Here is a 24,847-nt window from a genome sequence, read left to right as displayed (position 1 = left end):
AGGATTTGATCGAGTGATTCCTTTGGAGAAATGTCAGACTGAATGGACCCAGAGCTGCAAACAGACACATCAGTGTTATTTTGTGTAGAAGCTACCAGAATTCCAGACCCAAGAGTATGGACTTTGAATTCAAATCTCTAGCTTCTAGCCAAGCAGTTGAGGGTGCAGCGGCTTCTGGCTTCTGACTCCTACCTCAGAGCAATAAAAATGCCCCCAAACAAGGCCTTCAGAATGTGTAGCTGCTTTTGCTCTCTCAGGATTTTTTTTTTAAATAAAGTATTCCTTATTTAAGCCTTCTGAGCGATTATATTTATCATGCTCTCTTTTTGTCTTGTCCAGCACATGTGTGTTCTACCACTGAGCTATGTCTCCAATTCTTTTTCAATATGTTTTCTGTTCATGAAGAGATTTCTGTCTCTTGTCCTAGACCTTTAGCAACAAACACACTCTCTGTCATATAAAACGGGACCTGCAAAGATCCCAGAGGGGCTGCTGCATCAAAACCCCTTGTGGCTAGCGACTATGACAGGAGGCCACCTACCTGTCTTCACTTGAGTTTAGCTTGCTCTTGCCTGGTTCTCCCTAGGCTTCCTGTGAATGAGCTGGGCTTTACAGAAAATCCCCCTGCTTTTCAGCATAGAGAAAGGTCTCCGAGTGGTTAGGCAGTGGTTTAGTCAAAGTCCCACAACAAATAATGTCAGAATCAGGTTGAGAAGCTACAGTGACTAAGCCCTTACCTCTAGTCACCAAGCCAAAATGACCTTGCATGGGTCCTATGCCTCTGGTTAACACATGGTCACCTCTACTAAAACTGTCTGTTTTGGAACATTCTTCAAAAAGTCCTAAGTCTGTGAATAGTCATTTTTGAGGCTTCTTTACATGGTCCTTTTCCAGTAGTTTACAGTCTAAAGTTACCAGGCTTTCTAAAAAGGGAAAAAGAAATCAGTTTAACACCATCTCTTAAAAAACTGTGCTTTGTTTGTGCTTATTCGGTTTTTTTTTTCTTCAAAATTTCTTTCATACCACCCATTCAGTCAACAAACATTTATTGAGTTCTTACTGTATGCCAGGCATTGTGCTAGGTGCTGGGGATTGATTCAGAGATAATTTGGAGGCGTATGGAAGGGGAGTGGATAATTGCAGCACAGTGAGATCAGTGCTATAATAGAGGGATATATAAAGAGCTAGAAATAGCACTATGAATAACATCTCTGAACAAATTGCCGTCTTTTTTTCCTTCTGGATTATTCCCTGATGTATATTGCCCAAAGTGGGATTACCGGGTCATTTAAAAGATGAAAACAATTTGGCACAAAAAGATGTAATGGCTTCGCCTGGGGAATAAAGCTCCATTTTCAGCAGTAGAAGAAACTGTTGACAACTCCGGATTTAGACCGCTTCTCCTGTAGGACCGGTAGCTTTCACACTACACTGTATCAGCGCGGTGCCTTCTGGAGGGGGAGCACCTGTGACATACGTGTCAGCTTACATGCAGGAACACATGTCTTCACCGTCAGCAACACAGATTCCTTGCTTTCACTGTAACCTGGCTCTGAAAGTGTCGTTTTCATCTTATAACTGTGTCCTCGTTTAAAGGAGGTGACTTGCTAAAGACTCTGCAGGTGAAACTGGAGAAATCCATGACTGAGTGGAGTATAGTTTTTTACTCTAATTCCCGCCCCACTCCCCATGCTGTGTTCAGAGAACCTGGGCACTTATGCTCCAGGTAGGGCCCGGTTCACTAGTGTCGTTTCTCAAGAGTAGGATGTTCCTACCCCTAAAACGTCAAAACTGCATACAGCATCCTTCTCTCCATCAGCTCAAAGAAACCCGAGGGCTCCATACTATGTGGCGTCCCCCAACCCCGCCCCACCTTGGAACATGGAATCCCAAGGAAAACTGAAACTGTGACATGGTTCTCTTTGAGATGTGTGGTTTCTCTAGTAGTCACAGTTTGAAGCAATACTCCTGTCCCTACTATTGAGTGCCTCTCATAACTGGAATCAAAGTGTGTGTTCACCTTAGACTCCAGTGATACCCCCGTCTCACAGCGCATTCTCTGCCTCTCCCCAGACATCCTGCACTTGCTCACCTCAATGCTTCCGCTCTCGCTGTTCATGTAGAGGTGAGATGAGCTCACTTCTCTCTCTCTGTAGAACTCTTGTCCTTTAGAGGAATCAGTCGCTGTCACCATCTGCTCCCTACCACCACCTCCTTTGCCCTCACAGAGATTCTACTGTGTTTACAGAGTGTATATGCTCATGTTTAGAAACACGAGATCCCGGCTTGGCTCCTGGCGGTGGTACTTCCTAGCTGTGAGCTGAAACATGCCAGAAACATATGACTGAATTCCTTTTTCATGACATGGGTGTAATGAAATGATGACCTGTGTTTTCTGGGACATAGTGTTTTCTGTGCTTCTTCCTCAACTCTCACCCTTTCCCCTCTCCATTTGTCACTCTCCTTTCATATGGAGCTACTTAAGGGCACAGAGAGAGTATTTCATTTCCTGGATCTGTGGATGGATGGAATTGCTGCCAGGACTCCTTTAAAGGACAGAGCAATTCTATACATCCTAATTGAGCACATCTAGCTAGGGCATTGTTAACTGAAGGTTCTGCTTTGGTGTGCTAGGCTGGCTGGGAAGGAGCTTTCTATTGTGGGATTCTCAGCACACACAGGGATGAATCTGGTGGGATACTGCTTCTTGAGAGATAGGGAAGAGTCTAGCGCTCTGCCTATCAGAAGTCTCAGACAATCCAGGGTCTCAGCCAGTCGAGAGTCTCAGCCACTTGGGAATCTCAGTCTATTGGGAGCTCATGGCAGAGTGGGGGTCTTGCTTGGGCATGACCTAGCTTCTTTCCTGTAAGAGTTGCAGAGTTAGAAGGAAGGGGTAGTGGAGCTGAGGCTAAGAGTCCACTCAAAAGCCATCTTCTCTAGGAAAATCCCTTCCATGTTCATATCTTGCTGTTATGGAAGGTTGACTATAGAAAGGGATCTTTATTAAAATGATAGTTCAGTCGTTTAGCTTTTTCTTGTATCAGTCCCTCAAATGCAGCACCTACCATGAGTCTACAATTCAAGTCCTCTAGACCAGGATACCAAGTCCTCCATGTTCTGGCTATGTCATCTGTCTCCAGGTTTATGTCTCACCGTGTCCTTTTAGCTAAGTGCTGCTGTCCTCACTAGGGTCTCTGAGAATAGCCTGGCTTCATCCTCAAGGCCTGTGCACCTTGGTCTCCTGTGCCCATTCTCTTCCTTTATAGGCAGAAGCCCTCTTGGGTTTTCAGGCTTCCTTGAAAAGCCGCCGCCTCAGCAGAACATGGCACGGACTTTCTTTTATAGTCTTTTCACCCAGTCTTGCATGTTCAAGCATTAGGGAATTTAGACACGTGTCGGCACCTGAGCCTGCTAGGTCTACACTGCTTCATCAAAGCCCGGCTACTGGTAAGCATCTGTTTTCTGGGCACTGACTGCGGGGAATATGCCATCATGTCAGCTAACAGCTGTCCTAGGGGGTCTTAGAAGTCGATACCAGGGTTACTCAGGATTTGTTTGATCAAGAACGCAGCTGTTTGAAATCTGTTTTAGAATTGATCTGGTGCTATGTCATGGCTGTCCTTTCTCAGGCCTATTCTGGACTCCTATAGGTGTGTCTGATTCATGCCGGGCCTCTGAGCTTTTTACTTAAGAACTTCACAGCAAAGTAGAAGAGACAACAGATTTGCAGGTTTCTTACATGAACGTTAAAAAAAAAAAAGCAGCCATTATTTTTATACCAAAGCAATTCGAAGTGTGAAAATGGCAGTTTTTTTTAAAGGTATATTTCTGCCCCGAGAAGAAGAATAAATGTCCATATTCTATTTGTGACTATACTTAATAAAACCCTTGTCATAGAGTTTGGTTTTTGAAGACTCTGGTTTAAGACTGGTGCTATAATCCCCCAAACCTTTGATGTGCACACCAGTGCTCAGGTTCCTCTGTGAGGTAGGAGCTCTTTCTCAGTGTTGATAGAGTTTAAAGAAGATTTTGGATGTGAAGTTGATTAACGTGCGATTAAAAATTAGGTTTGGAAATATTTTTGAAAGTACCGAATTTTTAAGCAGTTTGCGTTAGAAGGAAAATATATGTAAAGCGTTCGTGTACTTTATTTTTGAAAATGATAACATAAATAAATTTACTTTGGAGGACCATCACGTATCTTAGGGAACATAAATGATCTATATTAAGTTTTTAATCCAAATAATTTATGTCTGTAGGTCATAGTCGTTGAGAAACGATAGAGACCTCAGTGCGCATGTGTAGCCTCTGTAGTGCCTCTGCTGAGTGCAGAACTCAGGGAAATGGTTGTCCACACCCTGAAGGACAGGTAGTGTCGGCCCTGTTTTGTTGACAGGAAACTTGAGCTCAGAGAGGTTCACATCATTTCCACAAGCCCCGGATTTGCAACTGTACTGCTGATGGCTTTTAGAAACCCTTCTAGTTATCCACGTGCCCTGGCTTTGTTTCTTCTCTCTGTCCTCTTTCACCATGACGGTGGCTGGTTTAGGGCCAGATCAAGCAGTGGCAATCTGCAGTCGCGACCCCTTTGATAGTGGGGAGTCCAGATGAGTTTCTTGGCATTCGCTGCCAAGAATGTGCCTTCTCCCGGCTTCTTGGGGAGACATTGGTCATTTCCACTTCAGAAGCCAGGAGGCTATGTGAAGAGGGTTCCATAGTTTCTTTTAAAACATCTAAGTGACAAATCAAATTCACTAGTGTTTCTCACCATCTTCTGGAACATGCAGACTCTGTGTGAAAAAGATGTCCATTGGCTAGAAATTGGGAGCTGTCTTCCTTGGCTATATCACTCTCCAGGGAGACGGTTTCAGACCGACCCCTCCCTTCACTTACAGGTCCTTAGCCTACTTACCTGGTGAGAGTGCGGGCCCTGATGTGATTTCTAAGGTTCTAAAATTCTATATATTTTTTCAAAGTCTCCAAGCCATGAGTTTCTGCTGAGCTGCACATTCCTGCAGCTGTTTCTCTGACACTTTTCAATCTTTACATTTAATCTCTTCAACAATGTATAATTTTTTAAAGGGAAGCTCTTATAGACACTTCTGAAATATAAGGGAGGAGGGAATAAAAGGATGTTAAAAAATAGAAAACAACCAATTAAATAGTATATAGCATATAATTCTCCTTGGAAACTTACTGCGAAATTGAGGAGCACTTTAACAACTGGTAATTTAAATTGCATTTGAACTCTACTAATGGTTTGTTTGCATGGGAACCTCAATCATTTCACAGCAGTTCTTTAGCAAAGCGGCTTGTTCTCTTTATGGCAACGGAGAAGAAAATTATTAGAAGAGAAGTTGACTCTGGGAAAGGGCGGCCACTTACACTGGCACACCGGAGGAAGCTGGAGCGTGGATGTGACTCCCCGGGGACAAGGCTAGAGGACTGTGTCTTTACTGAGGCTTAGAAATCTGAGGAGTCAGACGCCCTTTGCCTCTCAAAGAAACTGTTTTGAGTTTCTCTCCCTCACCCCTTGCTCTGCATAAGGAGCTTTGATTTTATGAGGTTTGGGGTTGGAGGTATTTACTGTCCATAGTGGTAAAGTTGGCCTCTTACTGATCAGTTTCTCAGCAATTTTGAAGTCCTATCTCTGGTAAAAATGATTTTCGAGATTTCTGGTATTGGAAGACCTCAAATTCTCAGGAATGAACGGCTTCAGTGGGCTCGTCTTGAGTGAATTCCGCTTTCCTTATGGGATTTCTTTCTGTTGTTGAGGTATACTTAAGTGTATAAGAACTAAGGCAGGTTCCTGGCCTAGTTAGTCTCTGTTAAAGATGGGCAGTAACTATATGTAGTGGGCTGAGCCCTAAATCCCCTGTTACTAGTGATGGCCATTCCCCTACCCCCCCCACCTCCCCCCGCCACTCTAAGCTTATACACTGATGGGAAGACTGTTGTCAAGGACATGGAGCAATTATATGATTGGTTAGAAGATGCTCAAAGATTCTATGAGAATGAGGGTGGAGTCTCAGTTCCATGAACCTTGGACAAGCGTTGCAATAGTCCACAGCTCTGGAATATACATTTTATAATCCCAAGAAAAGAGCCCTATTTCTCAATGAGATAAGTCTGCATTGAGGATTTACCAAGGAATATTAAAACTTCGCTGCTCTTTATGACTCCCTTGTTCTCATATTACAGGGAAGGAAACTGAAATTCAGAGGGCCGCTACGTTGTGTTTTTTTTTCCTCCTTGATTGCTCTGTATTGGACTTGTGTTGTTTAGATGGGCCTGTTTTCCAGGAGTGCTGGAGACGAAGAGTGGGAGCATTCTCTTCCCACTTCCTTTGAGACAAACTTGCTAAACAAGAGCGCCTGGTGCTGACTGGAGGATTTGGAGGTCTGGAAGTCAATCAGACATCATCCAGTATGGACCAGTCAGGGACATTGTCAGCCTAGGAAGCCGTTCTGATGCTGGTTGGAGCCGGGAGCCTCAGCCATTCCTCTCTCTGTTTTCCGCAGGTGGGAACTGAAGCAGAGAAGCAGAGAGTCAGCTGGTTCTGCATTTGTCATCGTTCCCTGGTCCCTCATTGGAGAGGAGGAATTTTCCCTTAGCTGGTGAGTGCTACACGGAAATGTGCTTCTTTTTTAATAGCAAAATATATATTTTGATCAGTTTTTAAAAATCACAGGTTCTGGGAGCAAGAGTTGAGAACTGGATAATTCTAAAATGTTCATCATCATCATCATCTGAATTGGTTTCATGGCAACAGACCAGATATAACAATGTCAATAAAATCTGTGGCAAGCAAAGGTGGGCTTCACGTCTGGCAAGGTGGCATACAGAGAAACTGGAGGAAAACTCAGTGGCAATGATTTCATCTTGCCAGTAATTGTGTGGCTCCCTTCCTTTTCCTTTGGCAGAAAGTGGAGTGTCATTGAACTTGAAAGACTGGCATGAAGATAACCCGGAACAAGCTAATGTTTTTTTGTTTGCTCCTGTGTGATGTGCTGTTTTCTTTGGCAATCTTATTTTATTTTCCCATCAACCTTTGGAGGTGGAGAGGGCTAGCTTAGCCTTGGCAGAGTGTGGAAGCCCCCGTTTTAACAACCTGCTAGTGCTCTGGTGCTAATTGAGTGTGGGTTTTGTTGCCGTCCTTCGGAAAGGAAAGTGGTGATAGATGTGTTGTCTTGCAGCGGTTCTCTAGTTCATAGGTGCATTGGTACGGTGGATACGGTATGTCCTGGGGCACCTGGGTAACAAGCTGAGGGGATTCTTGCTTCTACTGACTGTAGTTCTGTGGTTTCCATGATGAGGATTAATCCCTATGTCCTACAAGGATTGACATTAAACTACATAAATAATGTATCCCACTATGAGTGTTGTGGAGTTTTTCAAAACACAGCAAATGTTATTGTGATTGGAAAAAAGCCAACTTGATTTGAAAGTGTAACTGACTTCATCCTTGTCTTGTCATTTTGTTTGACTCCTTTTCGTGGAGGGTTGGTGGCCATAGCATCAGTAACCCGTACTCTTTTTCTTTGACTTTGCAGTATTTATTAAAATCTCAAACATGGACTTGAATATACCACTCCCACAAGTTATGGTTGCAACATCAATGGAAAGGTATATTACCTGCTTCACCTTTTGAGTTTCTCAGTATTTAATCAGAAATTGTGGTAGCCTTGAACTTGGGTTTAATGAACTCGAGTGTTGTAATGGTAGAACAGGAAAGACAGCCTTAAACGAGGCAGCTGGAGGAGACTCGGAAGTTTCTGTTATCCTTAGATTGTTATGATTCAACGGTGGCTCTTGCTTCTGAAGCCCTGACGTGGCCTGGGCATACGTTATTTAGAACCAGGTGGAAGGGTGACCTTGCAATCCCAGAAGACCTGGTTCAGAGGGAGATGACTTTCGGCTCCACTGGAGTAGGATGTCATCTCTGATGCTCTGCCGTGTTCTTTGCTCTGCCCCTTTTTGGTTGCTGACTCTCTCATCCTCAAGGTATTTGCCTTATGGTTAGTAGATCACTGCCCAGTGATCAGGCTGAAGACATCTGCTTACCTGTTTGGAGGAGAGGAGGGCCTTGTTGCCACATTCACAGAGGTTTTGGTTACTGCCCAGTGATGAACCGTCACTGAGGCCGAAAGGTTGGGACTATGATACTTGGAATATAGACACCAGAGACTGTCTACTCAAACCTCCTGTCAGTCACACAGCACAGATGAAGCGGCTTCTCAGAGCAATTATACCATTGGGGAGAAAGGACTAGAAGCCTTGCTCTCAGCCCTCATTAGTGTCATGCTTCAGTGCTCACGGCATCTTTTGGAAGGGATGCTAGTCAGCTGGACTCTGCAGAGGTTCTGAGAAGACCAAGATGATGTGCCGTCAAGAGCTTCTTAGAAGAGTGCGATTGGAAAAGGCAGGATACTGGGTCATACATGATCTTGACCTTCAAGAATATGGTACCCACGGGGCTGGAGTGATGGCTCAGCGGTTAAGAACACTGACTGCTATTCCAGAGGACCTGGGTCCATTCCTAGCACCCACATGTCAGCTCACTCACAACTATCTGAAACTCTAAGATCTGACACCCTCACACAGACATTCATGCAGGCAAAACACCGAAGTCATAAAAATAGTTTTTGAAAAATAGAATACCCAGCCAGAAGAAGGACACTCTCTGCCTTTGTCCTATAGTCTAGTGGGGCATAATAATTACATGACACATTTTCATGGATAGAAGAATAAATCTAATTCTGAAGGTTGGGAGTGTCCCTTTCCCCAAGGCTGCTCTACCAGGTCCTGACTAAATCTGTTGGGGTTGTTTTACAGCTGGATAGCATGATTTTATGAGGACTAACCAGATGACTGTACAGAAGGAGGCTTTTGAGAGCAGTGTAGCTTCAGACATGTACTGTGAGTGCGTGCAGTGGCAGAGTATGGCAGGATGGGCGAACAGAAAACCTGCCCAATGTTAGCCTTTCTTTGCCTTCATTTTCCGGATCCCAGAATTGTAGGTCACATTGATTGTCTTGCCTGCCCCTTAGGTTTGCTTTGTGCAAGTCTGTTGGTAGTCATTTATCAAGTGTGGTCCCTTCATAGGTTGTTGTAATTGTTTTCTCCTTCAAAATTCAAAATGAGTTAAAGGGAAGTAAGATACTGTAAAGGTTGTGTATAGCACTGTGTCTCGGACATGGTATTTATGCTTGCCATTCGTCCTTCTCCATGCCCAGACCCTGTCCTCACCAAGACTGGGTGAGCAGTAATGCGTTGCGTTCCCAGTCTTGGAAAGAATTTGGAGCTTTTTTTTTTTTTTTTTTTTTTAAAAAAACATTAAAGTTGAGACCTAAAGCAGGAAGAGGTGTAGCAGGTAGATGCAGAGACCTAGGAAACTGAGTACCCAGAGAAGCTGTAGTCTAGCCTGTGGGACTCTTGCTTTGTTCTCGTAATCATGCCTTCTGCCCCAAGCATGCCTGGCCCTGCAGGAGTCAGGAAGGAAATGATTTCCCTCTTTGGATATCCACGTACAATTGTTGTAGCCAAGGCCTCTCAGTTTTAATATTTCCGTTTTGGTCTTAAGAGCTACCAGGTATTAGAGTCTGCCGGAAGCAAAGCATTGGTCATTTCTGGTAGAGGTGTGTGTCTTGGCTCCCTGCAGTTCCTTGGCCAGGTGGCTTCTGAGTATTTGTCACCATCTGCTAAGCCAGGTTTCATTTTTATTTACTTGTTTCACAAATTACAAGGGGACTTACTGAGTGGGAACCGAGGCCCATGCAGTCTCCCAGAGTCAGTGGGTCTTCCTGTAATGCTGGGAGGATTGCTTATAGGAGATAGGATTGCTGTGAAAGAAAAGGCAGAGGAATTTCTTTTCAGCCTTCTTGACTTTCAGTGCAGCAGAGTTGCCTCTTTCTTTCCTTGCTATGGACCTAGGAGATCAGAGTTGTTTTTAAGAGTTCTTTTTCATTGGTTCCTTTGTGGTAGAAGGTGTCAAAAGTCTGTACGGCTAAGTGTGTTGTACCATTGCTGCACAACTACTTCTTGTTATAGTATATACCGTTATTTTCTCCCCTTTGTCAGAAAGTTAGCAACTGCAGAGTCTTTTTGTTTTCCTTTCTGGAGTCCTGAAGATTGAACGCATGGCTTTGTGTATGAGGAGCAAGCTGGCACTGAGCTCCATGCGCAGCCCAGTCTTAGACTCCTTAGGATACAGTGGCGAGTTAGGCTCACTCCCTGATCTCTAGAAGCTTGTAACTTTCAGGGAAGTTTCAGCAAAGAGAAGAGTAACACACACACACAAAGCCAAAAGATGCATAGAGAAGACAGTCACCCACAGTGGAAGAGATGCAGAGAGAAGATGGTCACACACAGGGGGAAGAGAAACATAGAGAAGACAGTCACACACAATGGGAAGAGACGTAGAGAGAAGACAGTCACACACAGTGGGAAGATATGAAGAGAGAAGATGGTCATATAATGGGAAGAAAAGTAGAGAGAAGATGGTCACACACAGTAGCTCCAGATGCAGAGAGAGAAGATGGTCACACAATGGGAAGAGACGTAGAGAAAAGGCAGTCACACACAGTGGGAAGAGATGTAGGGAGAAGAAGGTCACACAGTGGAAAGAAAAACAGAGAGAAGATGGTCACACAGAGTGGGGAGAGATGTAGAGAGAAGACATCCCACATAATGGGAAGATGATTGATTACAGTATTTTTATTTGTCACAAAATGTGTTTCAAGCCTTACTATATTGGGACATGGAGGTAAGTAAATCACAGACCCAGATATCCCTGAGTCTAGACAAAGGGCATGGAGAGTGGACAGGATCTTATGGACAGTTTCCGGGGAGAAGATTTATTTCTAAGGGACACCCGGGGGATGGTATGGTGAGCCTGTGACCATAGTTGCGCCACAGAGGTCAGTCAGTATCTGAGGATGGAAGTGGATAATATAAAAATTTGACTGAACACGTCAACATTTCATGTGTGATTCTGTTTCCAGCTCATCTCTAATCACATGCTTCAGCAGAAAGTGCTGCCCTGAATTTTATACCCTGCTGTTATATTCACAGTTATGCGTGCGTGGCCAGGGTGTGCCTAGCTCTGTGTCCCAAAGGTAGACAGCAGCTCTGTGTTCTTGAGCAAAAGTGTTTCTTTCCAGGAGAGTTCCTGATACTGGACCCTGGTGATCTGATTCCTAGGCTTAACGCAAAATAGTAGATTTAGTGGGGTAAATCAGAAAATATTCTAGAATTTGAACATTCCAAACTCTCATACAGTATTATCTCATATAGTATTACTGTTTCTGTGTAACATTTCCCCCAACTTTTCCATTAAAATAAGAAACATCCATTCAAGCTGGGTGGTTGGCAGTGCACACCTCTAATCCCAACACTCAGGAGGCAGAGGCAGGCAGATCTCTTAAGTTTCAGGACAGCTAGGGCTACACAAAGAAACCCTGTCTTGGAAAAAACAAGAAATAAACAAATAAACAAAAACAGAAAAGAGAACCATCTATTCTTTCCTAGTTTCTATAGGACAGAGATTTGGCAGCTTAGATGGGTCCCTCAGGCCTTCTCCTGAGGTTGCAGGTGAGCTTTCCCACACTGGTTGTCTCTTCTGTAGGTTCTCTACAAAGTCCAGTCACATGACTGCAGCAGGGGGAACTAACCCCCTCAGGTTGCTCTGAGGGCTTCCACTCTTGCTGTGAAGATCTGCCCATGGGGCAAGCTCCAAGGCAGTTGACTTCTCTGAGTGTCAAAGGTTTTTTTGTCTGTGTTGTAAGCCATAGTCTTTTTTTTTTTAAGTTCATTTTGTTTTACTACTCTTAATAACCCTGGAAATGATACACTCTTCTTTGTGTGAGATGTGTTTCACGTGGGGTAATGGGAGGGAAATGACTTGACTTCCAGGTTGAGGATTATAGAGGACTATCTGAATGCCTTCTGGGTACAGATTTCCAGGCTACCTAGGATACGCTGAGAGTCGGATGACCGGAAGCTACCGAATAAACTCAGCATCTATGTAGATCAATTTGCCTTGGAAGCGTTTTGGAGGAAAATTCCATGAGAAATTTGCGATGAAGACATTGATGCACACACAACAGCATGGAAGCAAAATCTCGCAGCTAACGCCATCCTTTTCCCACCTCTCCATTTTTGGCTTTTGTCAGCAGTCAGAGCTGCTTTGGTGGAAATGACTGGAATTCTTGCCTGAGCCCTTAGCTGCGTAGGTGAGACGCCAAGAGCCGGGGAGGGGACAGACCTGCCTCAGTGTGCAGTGCAGGGAGAATTCGTGAAATTCCTCTCAATATTTTTTTCCCTCCTGCCCACCTCAGCTCTTTGAAATGACTCCATGTAGCCTAAAGGCGTGTTTTCATTCCTTTTTCTAACCTTTCTTCTTTTCCAGAAATGGATTAGGTCAAAGTAAGTTAAAATTGGCTCGTTGAGCCTCCATCGTGTCCCCTTCATTATGTTTCAGGGCTGCACTGCCTCTGTTGGGTCATACTGTGTCCTGAGAAGTTGAATAAATCAGTGTTTCTTGGCTCAGACAGTGTGTCTCTGTAGTTATGAATACCATTTGCATTAGGAACAGAGAGCTGATGCACAGCCGTGCCACGGGGATGACGGGATCAGACAAGAAACTTCAGCCAATGCCTATGTCTGGCAGAGAGTTTCTTTCCAGGACATCCGTCTCTTTCCCTGACCCGAATAGTCTTCTCCTAAGAACAGGCTCAGCAGGTCATCTTATAGGTGGGTGTCAGATTCCCATGGAGTTCATCCCCATCACCACTCTCAAAGTCAATGGAAAGAGAGATTTAAAATCAGGGTCAAGGTTATTAGTAGCCCTGGAGCCCAAGACAGAGGAAAGCGTAGCTGTGGTCATTTAAAATGCTACTGGCCAGAAAGTCACTTCTCTGTGCTCGATGGTCTCTTTCAACTGTCCTTTTTAAATATACTCTCAGTGCATTCAGAGTGTTCCATGCCCAGGATTTCATTTGTTGAAAACATAGGAAGGCATTGAGTTCTGTGGCTGAAGGCAACACATTAAGGCCGAGTTTAGATGCAGAACCTTACTTAAGTGTGTTCGTTTGAAACCTGCTTTCACATCTGGTTGTGGGACATAGAGTGCCCACCTTGTACATCTCTGTTCTCCAGAGTGTTGTGAACATGTAGTTGATGTAGCATTAGTTTTATCTCTTCTTCTTTTTAAGATTTATTTATTTTAATCTTATATGGGTGTTTTCTGCGTGCATATTTGTGCACCACATGCATGCAGTGCCTGCAGACGCCAGAAGAGGGCACCTGATTTCCCGAACCTGTAGTTCAAGGTGGTTCTGAGCCACTCTTAAGTGCTGGGAGCTGAACCTGGGTCCTCTATGAGAGCAGCCAGTGCTTGTGACTGCTGCCTTCCCTCCGGCCCCAGTGTTCTTCTTTCTAGGGCATGTATAATCTTAGCTGGAAGTCGCTCTTAGTCATTTTCTCTACTCCACCTTTGTCTCCACGTTTTCACCCTGCGGTGCCCTCGTGGTTGGGGGGACTCCTCAGTGCTGGCATGCCAGTCACCCCAGATTTCATGTTTTCCTGAATACCCGAAAGCCTCACTATTGCTCATTTACTCCAGTGGATTCTGGGATATACATTCAGACACCACATGATGCTCATCTTTGTTTCTGAGGAGAATGTCTGTAAACTGTTTTATGAGGGAGGCTTTGGGGGCACCAATAGTGTGTAGGTGGTTTTTTTCTGATATGAGGACGGCCCTCATGCAAGTTCTGGTGGCCACTCTGCGTCTCTACATAGTGTTGTCTCTAGACCTGCCTGGTGATGACCTTCCTTGGTTCCTCCTTGGGCCTGCGTAGCATAGAATTACCTCACCACCTCAATGGCAACTGACTTGAATTATATCGGTTATTAAAAATGATCTAATATTTTCCTTTTAAATCAGTGGGCCTGGCTCATTCTCTGATTTAAGCTAGTGATTTATTTATGATAAGGTATGAGACGGCTGTAGCCACTCTATGATGTAATCTACGAATGACATGAAAACAAAATGGGCTTAAACGTAATGAAGCTATTCCTGTTAACCAGTTGATGTTGAGACTGGAAATAGGCTTTGAAGGTCCCCTTACCTCCTTTCTTAACCTGCCTTTCTGTTTTGAGTTTTCAAGCCATTAAGTTAATTTCACCAGGGTCACGTGAAACTGCCCAAAACCTGCTTTATTCCCCTATCTTCCCTGTTCCCTGCTTCCCTGACCACTGCCGTCCTTCGTGGCTCCTGTGATTCTCCCTGCAGCCTCCCTCCTCTGCTTTCTCATGCCAATGCAGTCTGCTAGGCATAGCTGCTCCACTGTGGTAGTTCTGCTCATAGACACTTGTGTCCTCTTTGACATCCAGCCCTGCAAAACCTTCTGGCCCCTCTTAGAAACCTTTGATGCGGACTTCTCATAGCTTAACGCAGTAGTGAAGAATAGCTAGGGGGTAACAGAGTTAGCCGTGGAGGTGGGCTTTCTTCTTCTAGATTGGGCACTTCATCCTGAAGTTGATCCAGGTTGTGGCCTGCCCATGGACCTCATCTTTCCTGGTCTGAGGAATAGGGGTTTGTATTTCATTTTCCATGGTCCACTGGTATATTGGCAAGGTATTTTGGATGGATCATAGTGGAAAGGATCCCGAGACTGCATGCTGTTGAGCCGAGGCCATTTAAAGAATCTCCTGTGGTTAGGCAAAGAAGTGAGAGTGAAGGCATACAAGAAGTTGCTTGACCATTGGCACTAGACAGTGTGAAGCTTCTCTTGGGCATATGGGGAGGACTCAGTCAGTGCAGTACTTGCTGTGCAAGCCCGAGGGCCTGAGTTTGGCTTCTAGAACCCACGTTTAAAGACAAAGCAAAAACTGGCTGCAATCCCTGTTCTGGGAAGACAGGAAGCCTGGCTTGCTGGCTGAGCCCTGGCTCGATGAGAGACCCTGTTTCAAAATATAAGGCAGATGATGGCAAGGAAGAGGGACACCTGGAGTTGTCTTCTGGCCTTTACACATTTGCCACCAGACAGTGAATAAACACGTAAAAATGAAGTTCTCTCTTTGTTTTGCTCTCTGATATTCTTTGGTTTGTTTGCTTTTAAGTGTCTTTTCCATGACCACATAGCAAATTGTAACACTAGACTCAGTTCTCAGTTGTAGGGGAGGTTAAAAGTTCCATACGCTGCTGTCAAGTTTAACTATATATGCTGCTTGAAAGAGTTGAGAAACTTGGACCGGGAGTGGAAGGCTCCTCACTTTCAGGAGCATGACTTCCTCAATTCTGTGTCTCCGCATGAAGTAGGACCAGGAGTCGGCTCTGTCTGTTTTTGTTTTGCTTCCCCACAATGTTCTAATTTATGCTGAAGGTGGCAGTTAAAGGTCCAGGTCAGAGAAGTAATTGATGCCCCTGGAGTCATTCTTGAACTGACCTTGCTCCTTGATGCCATTAGATCTTGTGTCCTCCCTGCCTCTCCCAGGCTCAGTGGTTAGCTCTCAGCAAAGAGCCCGACTGTCTGTGTGCTAGGTCAGTTCAGAAGCCATGTCATGGAATAGTGAGAGAGGCATAGAGGAGACGGGAGAGACCACTACCGTGGCTGTCTTCCACCCTTTCTGCTCATCAGTGATCTCCTTCTGCACTGGCTAGGTGCATGGAAAAAGTCTGGAGAGGGAGAGCTGGAAGGGATCACTGTGGAACTAGCAGAGGGGATGGTGAACTTTCATGGGACTCCAATAAGAGCTAAGCACACTTTGACCTCCGTGGGAGCTCTGGGGGTGTGGACAGAATAAGAGAAAGAGCGTGAGGCTGCATTTTCAATATGGAGAACAAGCCACGTTTAGAATTTTTGGGGAGGTGGGGCAGGGAGTCAAAGAGCTCCATCATTACAGTCGTTTAAGTAGGGCAATGAACAAGTTAGAGTCTTTCTCAGTGAGCAACCTTATTGCCTTTTACAAATTACTTTTATTTTATATGCATGAGTGTTTTGGCTACATGTATGTCTGTTTACCACCTGTGTGCCTGGTACCCTCGGAGCCCAGAAGATGGTATCAGAATCCCTGGACCTGGAGTTGCAGATGGTTGTGACTGCTGTGTGGGTGCTGGGAATTGAACCTGTGTCCTCTATAAGAGCAACCATTGCTCTTAGCCACTGAGCCATCTCTCCAGATCCACCCTTAGCATGTTTTTGGAAGGCTTCCACTGTCTTAATCTAAAACTTTCTGAAACTGAATTTTGCGTGTATTTAAAATTCCCTGGTAGGATGAAAGCTCGGAGACAGCGATTCTTCTTTATTTTGCAGGCGTTGGCACCCGGAATTGCTGATAGGGCAGGTGCACACAGTGCTGTTGGTAAGGAAGTCTTATCGCATATAAAGCTATTGATAAGGAACACAAGGAGCTAACTGAGGACTCGTTAGAACTTCTTTAAACTGACTGTATTTTTGTGAGTGTTTTTTTTTTTTCTTCTTTTCATGAAAGTTCCAGAGACTCACGTGCTTTTGGCCTTCTCACCCTTGCCACTCATGGTCAGCGATTTGCTGCTGGTTACCTGGGTGCTTTGCCTGATTGTCCATAGAGCATTTACGATGCTTTGTTCTGTTGCTTTAAGCCATCACCAATGTTTCCTTGTCCACTGGATTGAAACTTATTGAATTCTCCCTTAATTTCATTAGAGGTCTATGGTGCCTGACATAGTAAATCATTCTAATGGTGACTTAATTTAAGACCTTTTGGGCAAACGCCTGCAATGTGCTAGACCCTATTCTAGAGGGTAGGCGCACATGTGAACAGGGCTATGAATGAGACAAACCAGAAAGCCAAAGAGACCAGAATGGGGACAGAGAAAGTGTTTCAGAATGAGTGAAAGTATTTGCAAAGCTCCCGATGCTGAAGTATTCTCGGTCCATGAGAGACTAGGCCGGCACAGCTGGAGCTAAGACCGAAGGAGGGGGGTCGTACAGTCTGATAATAAGAGTGCCAGCAGATGCCATCAAGCACACTTTGAGGGTACTCTGGAGGAAGGGGAAATGCGTCGATCCCTTAAAGGAGCCACAGAGATGTAGCAAAAAGATTTGCTCAAGTGGGGTTGTAACTCTGGGTGGCTCAGTGTAGAGCCTGAGAGTTTTGGTTTGCCTCCACCTGTAGCTCTCCATGGTGTGGTGGGGGAGTGGTGGTTGGGGGGAGGCTCTCGGTTCAGATGTTCTGCTCCTGTGCGGCGCACACCTGCAAGGATGCTCGGCCCGTGCAGATGGGCAATTGCATGCCTAATCACCCACTCAGGCACCCACTTATTTGTTTTCCACATGCAAATGTGGGTTTTTTTTTTTTGCAGATGGATTTAGTATATTTGTTGCTTCCCCATTTTATTTAAAACAAAACAAACGGCCAACCATGTCAGTTGGGGGTAGCAAATAGAAAGGTGAATATTATTTCTCTGCTGTCAGTTTCAATTACATGGCTGAGAGGGATCGCAGGCAAATGAGTCTTTTCTGAGCTCAATTTTACTTTTGTTTTCTATCACCTTTTCTTAGCCATTATCAATTTTTATTCCTTTAAAAAGTTTAAAACAGGGCTATGCTGTTAATTTACTTTCCCAAATAATTTTCTTATCATTTAGGCTTTGTATTTTTATTGTGTGGTTTTGCTTTCATCATCTTAGTTTCTGAACTTGGGTCTGTTATCTTAAAGAGACATTATAGAGTTTCCAAAGGCCATTGGTGGGTGATGCAGAAACTTTCTTAGCCTGGAAATAAACAAACAAACACAAATGAGAAGTATGTGTTCTTTCCTGTTGAGGCATTGTTACTGTTGATCGCACAACATCAAGCAAAAAGTAGCTTTTGTTTGTAGAGGAGGTACCAGGAGACCCCAGGAACTAGATGGAATGCGGCATTTGCTTGTATATACGGCATTTGCTTGTATTTCTTATGGAATTTCCACAGGGTCAGGTTGGAGGAGACAGCACATGGTTGTTTCCCTGGCCTGGAGTGATGAAGAGCGCCTAACCCTGCAGAGGGTATTATCATCATCATCATCATCTTAAGGTGGGGTTTGTGTTCAATGGTGTCTGTGTGTCTCATTTTCCTTTATTTAAAAGCCTGTTTTGTATTGAATTTTAAGCAAAGAAGTAGGGAAGGGGAAGGTAGAGGGAATTGTTTGGAGCTTGCCATACAAAAGTTGATTATTAGGTAAGAATGATGTGTGTGTGTGTGTGTGTGTGTGTGTGTGTGTGTGTTGGGGAGGGGCATCAGATCAGAGTGGGCAGAATCTCCCAGCAGGAGAGGTTAAACTCTCCCGAGATAGGAACTTCATTTTAAGTACTGAGTTCCTAGGTGAAGTCTATTGCTTCCTCGAATTGACCATTTATTCTGCAAAGGAGAGACTGATTGATGCCATTGGTGGCTGAGCCCAACACAACCGATGCTAACTGATGGGTTACCATTTAGAACAGCATCCTTTGGTAGGCGTTTTTACTTGGGAAAAGGATGTTTGTAACCCCCACATCTTATTGACTAGTTAGCTAATGGGGTATGCACGTGAGAGGAAGCGTTGGCCTTCTTAGGGGACTTCCGCTACCAGATGCAAGTTTTGAAGCAGGAGCCTGGCCTGGACTATTAGAATCCTGTATCAGGCAGGTCCCTCTGGTCCTTGCAGGCTGGTGCAGGCACATAATCAGAGAGTAGATAAATCCTTGGGACCATGGACCTCTTCAGCAGCTATGTTAAAGTAAAGCCCTGAAAGAGGTTCAGAGATGAAACTCAGTTCCATTTGGTAGGGCTTTTATATGGTGAATATGGGGCCCTTTACTTTAATATGAAATATTTAATTAGAATGTTAAATTATGAGACTTGTGTGCCAAGACCAAAGTCGTCGTCGTCATCATCATCATCATCATCATCATCATCATCATCATCATCATCGTTGTTGTTTTTGAAAGTGGTTTTATGGCAAGAATGTCCACGTGAGTGAAAGGACAGTTTTATATGGAGAGTATGAGATAGGAAGGGCTAACATTCCCTGTCCTTTCTGCGGGAACACTGAAGCGTCCTGGGAATCTTACTGCCTTAATATGCAGCCTGAGCTGGGCCTGCTGGGACCTATCCATGCAGGCCACTACTGCAGTGTACCACCCAGCACCTACTCCATGCATCTCAGGCTGACTCCACTGCACACTCCTGCTTGGTGTTTGCTATTGACTGTGCTTGAGCATGTGAGACAGGTGACCCCCAGGGATCCAGGTATCTTCCTTGGTTCACCCCGTCTCTGTGAGACTCTCCTTTGTCGGGCGAGGAGCTCAGAACTGACATTCCACTTGTGTTGGCTTGATAAGAATTCATTTTCTGCTTACTTTAAATGAGCCACCCTATGTTAGAGCACATGGTAGCATAGTTGGTTATTTCTCCCCCCCCCTTTCGCTCCCTCCCTCCTCCTCTTTCCCTCCTTCTCTCTCTCTGCTGTAAAGAAAGTGCTCTTAACTCCAGGCTGTTCATCAGAGACAGTGGTTTCCTAGTGTGTGTGAGGTCCTGAACTGGTTCCCCCACAGTGGAAAGGAAATCCCCTTTATTCTAGACACCCACCTCTCTCATCAACAGGGACAGCCTGTTTTGAAGGATCTCTAGGGAACTGTTGACCTTGTTGGACCTCCTAAGCATTTTGGATGGTGGGGTTTCAGATGTGGGAACCGTGAGTTTTCTGTCCAGTAAGAAGGATTTGCACCGGGGAATAAGGTGTTCTGAACATAAGAAAAAGAGGCCAGATGCACTGCTGACTTCATGGAAAGAAAGATTTTCATTCCAGTGACCTCTGTGCTCCTTGGAGAACTCTGCACTGCTAGATTTCATGACGTAATGCTGAGAGTCATGATACAGGGACTGCTGAAGTTAAATCAGAGGACAGAGGACTGTCCTTATTGGGCTAACCTGTGCTATGCAGACATACTGTTCTTTAGCATTTTTTTTTTTTTGCCTTGTTTTTCCAGTAGTGTAATGTTTTATGAGTAACTCCATCAAACTCTCAAATATAGGGATCAGGCAGAGAGTGCAGAGCATCTGGGGAGTTGACCCTAATGGTTGCCTGCATGGAGATTAAATTTTAACATGGTCAGTGGCTAAGCCATTGCATCTGCTCAGTGAGTTTTATATTTATACGGGTATATCTTCTTCTCACCTCCTCTCGACTTGGTTCTTTTTGAATTTAGGTTGCTAACCAAACACTCACACACTGACTCGGGGGGCAGAATTGTTGAGCTCTTACCCCAGCTTTGCAACACCTGCTGTGTCCAGACTATTAACAGACGCGCTCATTCATTCAACAAGTATTTAAATGAGCACTTTAGACACCAGCTCTGGAGACTGTAAAACATGTAAGATGCGCTTTTGATCCCTCTGCCCACCCTCAGGAGCACAGAGCCACGTACACAAATAGGCCACGGAACCACTTCTCCTTTCTCAGTCTCTCTTTTCACGTGCAAGAGCCAGAATTGGACAAGAGGATCAGCGAAGGGTCCTTCGGATGCTAACGTGCAGTCTCTCACACAAATTCATTAACGATCCAACAGTTATTTATCAAACTGAAAATTGGCAAACATTTCCCCTTCCTCCCATTTGTAGACTATAATGGTGAAGATGAATGGGGCAATGTCTACAAAATGCTTTAATAAGTGAGTTGGAGAGAGATATTATATAAGTTTGAGGCACTATTATTAATGGAAAAACGAAAACAAGGGCTGATGTTTTCAGAGGGAACAGATGGTTCCTTTGTTTAGAATTTTGAGTATAAAGGGGAGAAGGGGGGAAAAGATACTTGCCATATTGTGTAGGCCTTGAATTTGAGTGACTTTAAAATGCCAAAACAATCTGGTTAGGAAAGTCCCATAGATTCAAAATAGCTCCTCACTGATCAAACTGTAATTAAACTAACAAAAAAAAAATGACAGTAAGAGACTTCCTAATAAGAAATGCCATGGTGACAGTTGACACAGCCTCACAGACACTCCCTTTGAGGAGTGCTCCAGAAATGTAATTTTTCGTCTCTTCATGAGTTTCAACACATCATGGAACAAATCCATGAGAACGGACTGTGAGCTGCTTCTTTCTAAGCTCTCATCTCAGTCCTTCTCTGTGCATTTAGTTTCTCGTGACTCGGTTTGATCCCTGGGTCCCATGTGATGGAAAGAGATCTGGTGTCTGAAGTTGCCTCTCGACCTCTACACATGAACCCCATTTTAAATAAATGTGAAAAAGTGAGAAACGTGGATCTTCCACTGCCTCCCTTTAGTTTTGGTAAGAATTATTTTGTATTTGATAGGCCCTGCTTTTGCACAGGTCAAATACTGGAAGATGTGCTGTATTTTCTTGTTCTCCATCCATGACATCTGCGATCGTCAGTCATCACGACTGCTCTTAGACTCTGCTAGGGAGGACACCTATGGATGTGTCTCAGTGGGTGTTTCAGAGCTGTTTAGCTGAGGACTGGAGACCCTCTCTGAATGTAGGTGGCTGCGCCTCCCGGGGTGGGGTCCAGAATGAAAGGAAAGCGAGTGAGCTGGGTACTAGCATCCATCTCTTTCTGATTCGTGACCATGGCTGCCTGTGATCACTGCCTCACCCTCCTGGGGCCATGGCTGGAGCTGCTGTTGCTGGCATACTGCCTTTTCCATGGTGCCGCACCTTCAAACTAAGCCAGGACAGCTCCCTCCTGAACTTGTTTGGGCCAGTCCTTTGTTATAGCATGGACTAACATAACCACAGCGTCCTTGTTTTTCTTTGTTTTTTAATTGATGAGGAAAATGGAGATTTTGTAGATTTTGTGTGTTTTCCTATTTTATTCCTTGGATAGCTAAACTGCTTAGATTAGCTTTGAATTTGTCACCTTTGTGTCTGAGTCCCCTAAGAGTACCTACTCACGCTATTCCTGGAATATTCTGTTTGTGATCTTAATTGTTTTATCTTTGTGGGCAATTTTTTCTAACCCCTAATATTCACTGACCTGTAAAATATGGTTATTGAACTAGATAATTTCCTTTATTATTTTTTCAATAACATTAAATCTGTAGTGGCTGAGGGCTTTGGGATCAGGCAGGTTTATCTAGGTGTCTGATTCATTTTCCTACCCTTTAAGTAGGAACGTTGACCCATCACGCTCAGTCTCTCTCAGACGCCTCTAGGAAGCAGCCAGCCTGCAATTTGTTCACTAATCTGTTTGTGATTAACTTCCTCTGCCCTTTCTCATATCCCAAACTCACTGATTGAAATTAATTATAGGGAATTCCTTCCTCTCGCGGAGTTGTGTACCACTTGTGTGTCATTTCTTTTACGAGGAATCCTCTGCTGACTTTCCACCTCTTAATTGATTTAATAGTGTAAATAGGACTTGATATTATAAATATTCTTTTTGCTTCAGGTATTTGCTGCTCGGGTCTCACTAGTCTCTGGAGATGGGTGACAGCCTGGGAGCCCCGGAAGTCAGCTGTGTCAGCAGACCCACTCTTGGCTTGCCTCTGATGTAAAGAAGACATAGTGTGTGTGTGTGTGTGTGTGTGTGTGTGTCTCTCCCCTGAATTCTTCAGTTGTGTGAGAGCCTTCTTACTTTGTTGATGGGGAAATGGAATCTTAGTAACAGTAAATTACTTGCTTAAACACACTGATCGAGGGAGTGGCTCTGTACCTTACTGGTGACTGAAACTTTTCTTTGATTCTAAGGCCTCTGTCCAGAAGTTATGGGGCCTCAGGGCCGTTTGCTAGAGATTGGCAAAGCAAGCCTGGTGAGGCCACAGTGGTGGCGGCATCTTCCTATCTTCCTCCTCTCCTCCTTCTCTTCTTTTTGGGGGGGGGTGTTGATTTTCAAACCGGGTTTTTCTGTACTTTGGAACCTGTCCTGAAATTTATTCTGTAGACCAGGCTGCCCTCCAACTTACAGAGATCTGCCTGCCTCTGCCTCCCGAATGCTGGGATTAAAGGTGTGCATCACCACGACCTGGCTCCTCTTCCTCTTTTTCTTCAGATTTATTTCTATTATGTGTCTATTATTGGAATGTATGATGTGTACGCATGTGTCCTTGGTGCCCATGGCGACCAGAGGAGGGCATCAGATACCCTAGAACTGATTACAAAGGGTTGTGAGTTACCATACACACGCTGGGAACCAAACTGGGGTCCTCTGGAAGAGCATCAGGTGCTCATCACGCTGAGTCCTAGCTTCAGGCCCACCTTATTATATAAAGACCTGTAAATCCAGTGTGAAGGCCTGAGTGTGCATGAGAAACAGTCACTTGAATTTTTTGAGCCTCTCTAGAACCATTTTGAAATGGGGCTCTGAGCCATCCTGGTGACTTTTGGAGAAGTTGTTTGTCCCGAGGCCTGTAATTTAATAAGCTCATCATATTCCCACGGTACTGGTTGTTAGGTACTTTGGTTAAAAGGTTAAAGCCTTCATTTGTTAGCTAATTGGTAGTAAGGCAATAGCTCTGGAATGTAAGGGATAGTTTATACAGTAGAGTGTAGAGAAGCTAATGAAGGTAAGACATATTTAGAGTGGTTGAAACTTTACTAATTGCTTCTTTGGAGTAGCAAAATCGGTTTTTTTTTGTTTTGACATTTTCTTGTTTTGGAAGTTTGAGTAAGATAAAAAGTAAGTTGATGCTATCAGTGGAAGTCAAGAGGTCAAAGGTCATAGCATCAGAGGGTGGACACTTTTCCTGCAACTGAGCAACTGAACAGTAATTTATAACCCTTAAGTTCATGGCTTGCAAAATTGACTCCCTGTGTTAAATTCTCCAGAAGAACTTTAAACAAACAATTTGTTTTTAAACTACCCATCCACATTCAAGTGTCCATAGTGGGGACTCGAGTGACAGTCTCAGTCACCTCCCCAGGTTTGAGGACTGATTTCTAGCCTTGAGTTCCAGCTGTTGCATTGATAGCATCTTAGTTGCTGTCTGTCTTGATAGGCTGCAGCTCTGGGTTATCCCCTCCTGACACTCAAGTGAGAACTGCTGTCCAGTCAGGAGTTCAGGCCAACAAGAGCGTCAAGGAACTCCCTGAGAGAGCCACCTAGCCCGAAGTCAGCATGTACAGGAAGGGCAGGAGTTAACTTTTTTTTTTTCACTATCAGAATGTGCTGCCTTTTTATGCTTCCGCGAATGTTTAAAATTGATAGCAAGTAGTATATTTCATTGCTTTAATTGTTCAAGGTCTTTTTAAAGGATGCAATAAAATACCATTTAAGCTTAACTGACCTTTATATTTTAATGCTCTTTGGAAGGGAACAATACCACGTCTTATGTTGCAGCATAACTTTTCATTATTTGGATCTTCAGGCAGCAGAGCCTGCCTTGGAGTCCAAGACTAAGGGTCTGTGGCTCTCCCTGAGATTTAGCCCATTTCTGCATAAGCATTGAGTTCAGTTCTGTTGGTGGTCCTTGACACTTACCCAAGAAGGGGACTGGATTCCTACTTGTTTCCTCTTGGAGGTACAGGTGTGGGAGGACGGCACATATGACCTAATCCATAATTAGGAGGAGGGGAGCTCTCTGCTCCCCTTCCAGTCCATTCAGCAACAGTGTTTAACCCCAAAGGCCACCGCTAATAGGTTTTTAAAAATTGATGCTGTTAGATATAGCTCATTTTCCAGCTCTGAACTTGTTCTTCTAGAAGGGAAATAGTCCTCAGGTTACAGACACAGGGCACTGGAATTTCAGAGGCTTCTGTTGACCTATAAGTCTTGGAAAGGTAGATGGGGTTCTGTTCCCACTGTGGCCGAGGACATGGGTTGTAGTCTGCCCATGGTGCTTAGCAAGAAACAGGATTCTTTTTTCTCATGCTAAGAAATT

The 24,847-nt window shown here is 44.4% G+C and overlaps 1 protein-coding gene across 2 annotated transcripts in view; it reads left to right on the top strand.

Moving 5' to 3' along the window:
- Window positions 1-24,847, top strand: part of Lpp (LIM domain containing preferred translocation partner in lipoma) — a 623,722-nt gene that overhangs the window by 53,136 nt on the left and 545,739 nt on the right. For both annotated transcript variants that reach the window (XM_057763582.1, XM_057763583.1), the window contains exon 2: window positions 6,522-6,617. The gene's annotated coding sequence lies outside the window, so the exon portion shown is untranslated. The remainder of the gene's footprint in view (window positions 1-6,521; window positions 6,618-24,847) is intronic.

The sequence above is a fragment of the Chionomys nivalis genome, chromosome 3 (genome assembly GCF_950005125.1).
Source record: "Chionomys nivalis chromosome 3, mChiNiv1.1, whole genome shotgun sequence".
Classification (NCBI taxonomy): domain Eukaryota; kingdom Metazoa; phylum Chordata; class Mammalia; order Rodentia; family Cricetidae; genus Chionomys; species Chionomys nivalis.
This window is presented reverse-complemented; position numbering and strand designations above follow the sequence as displayed.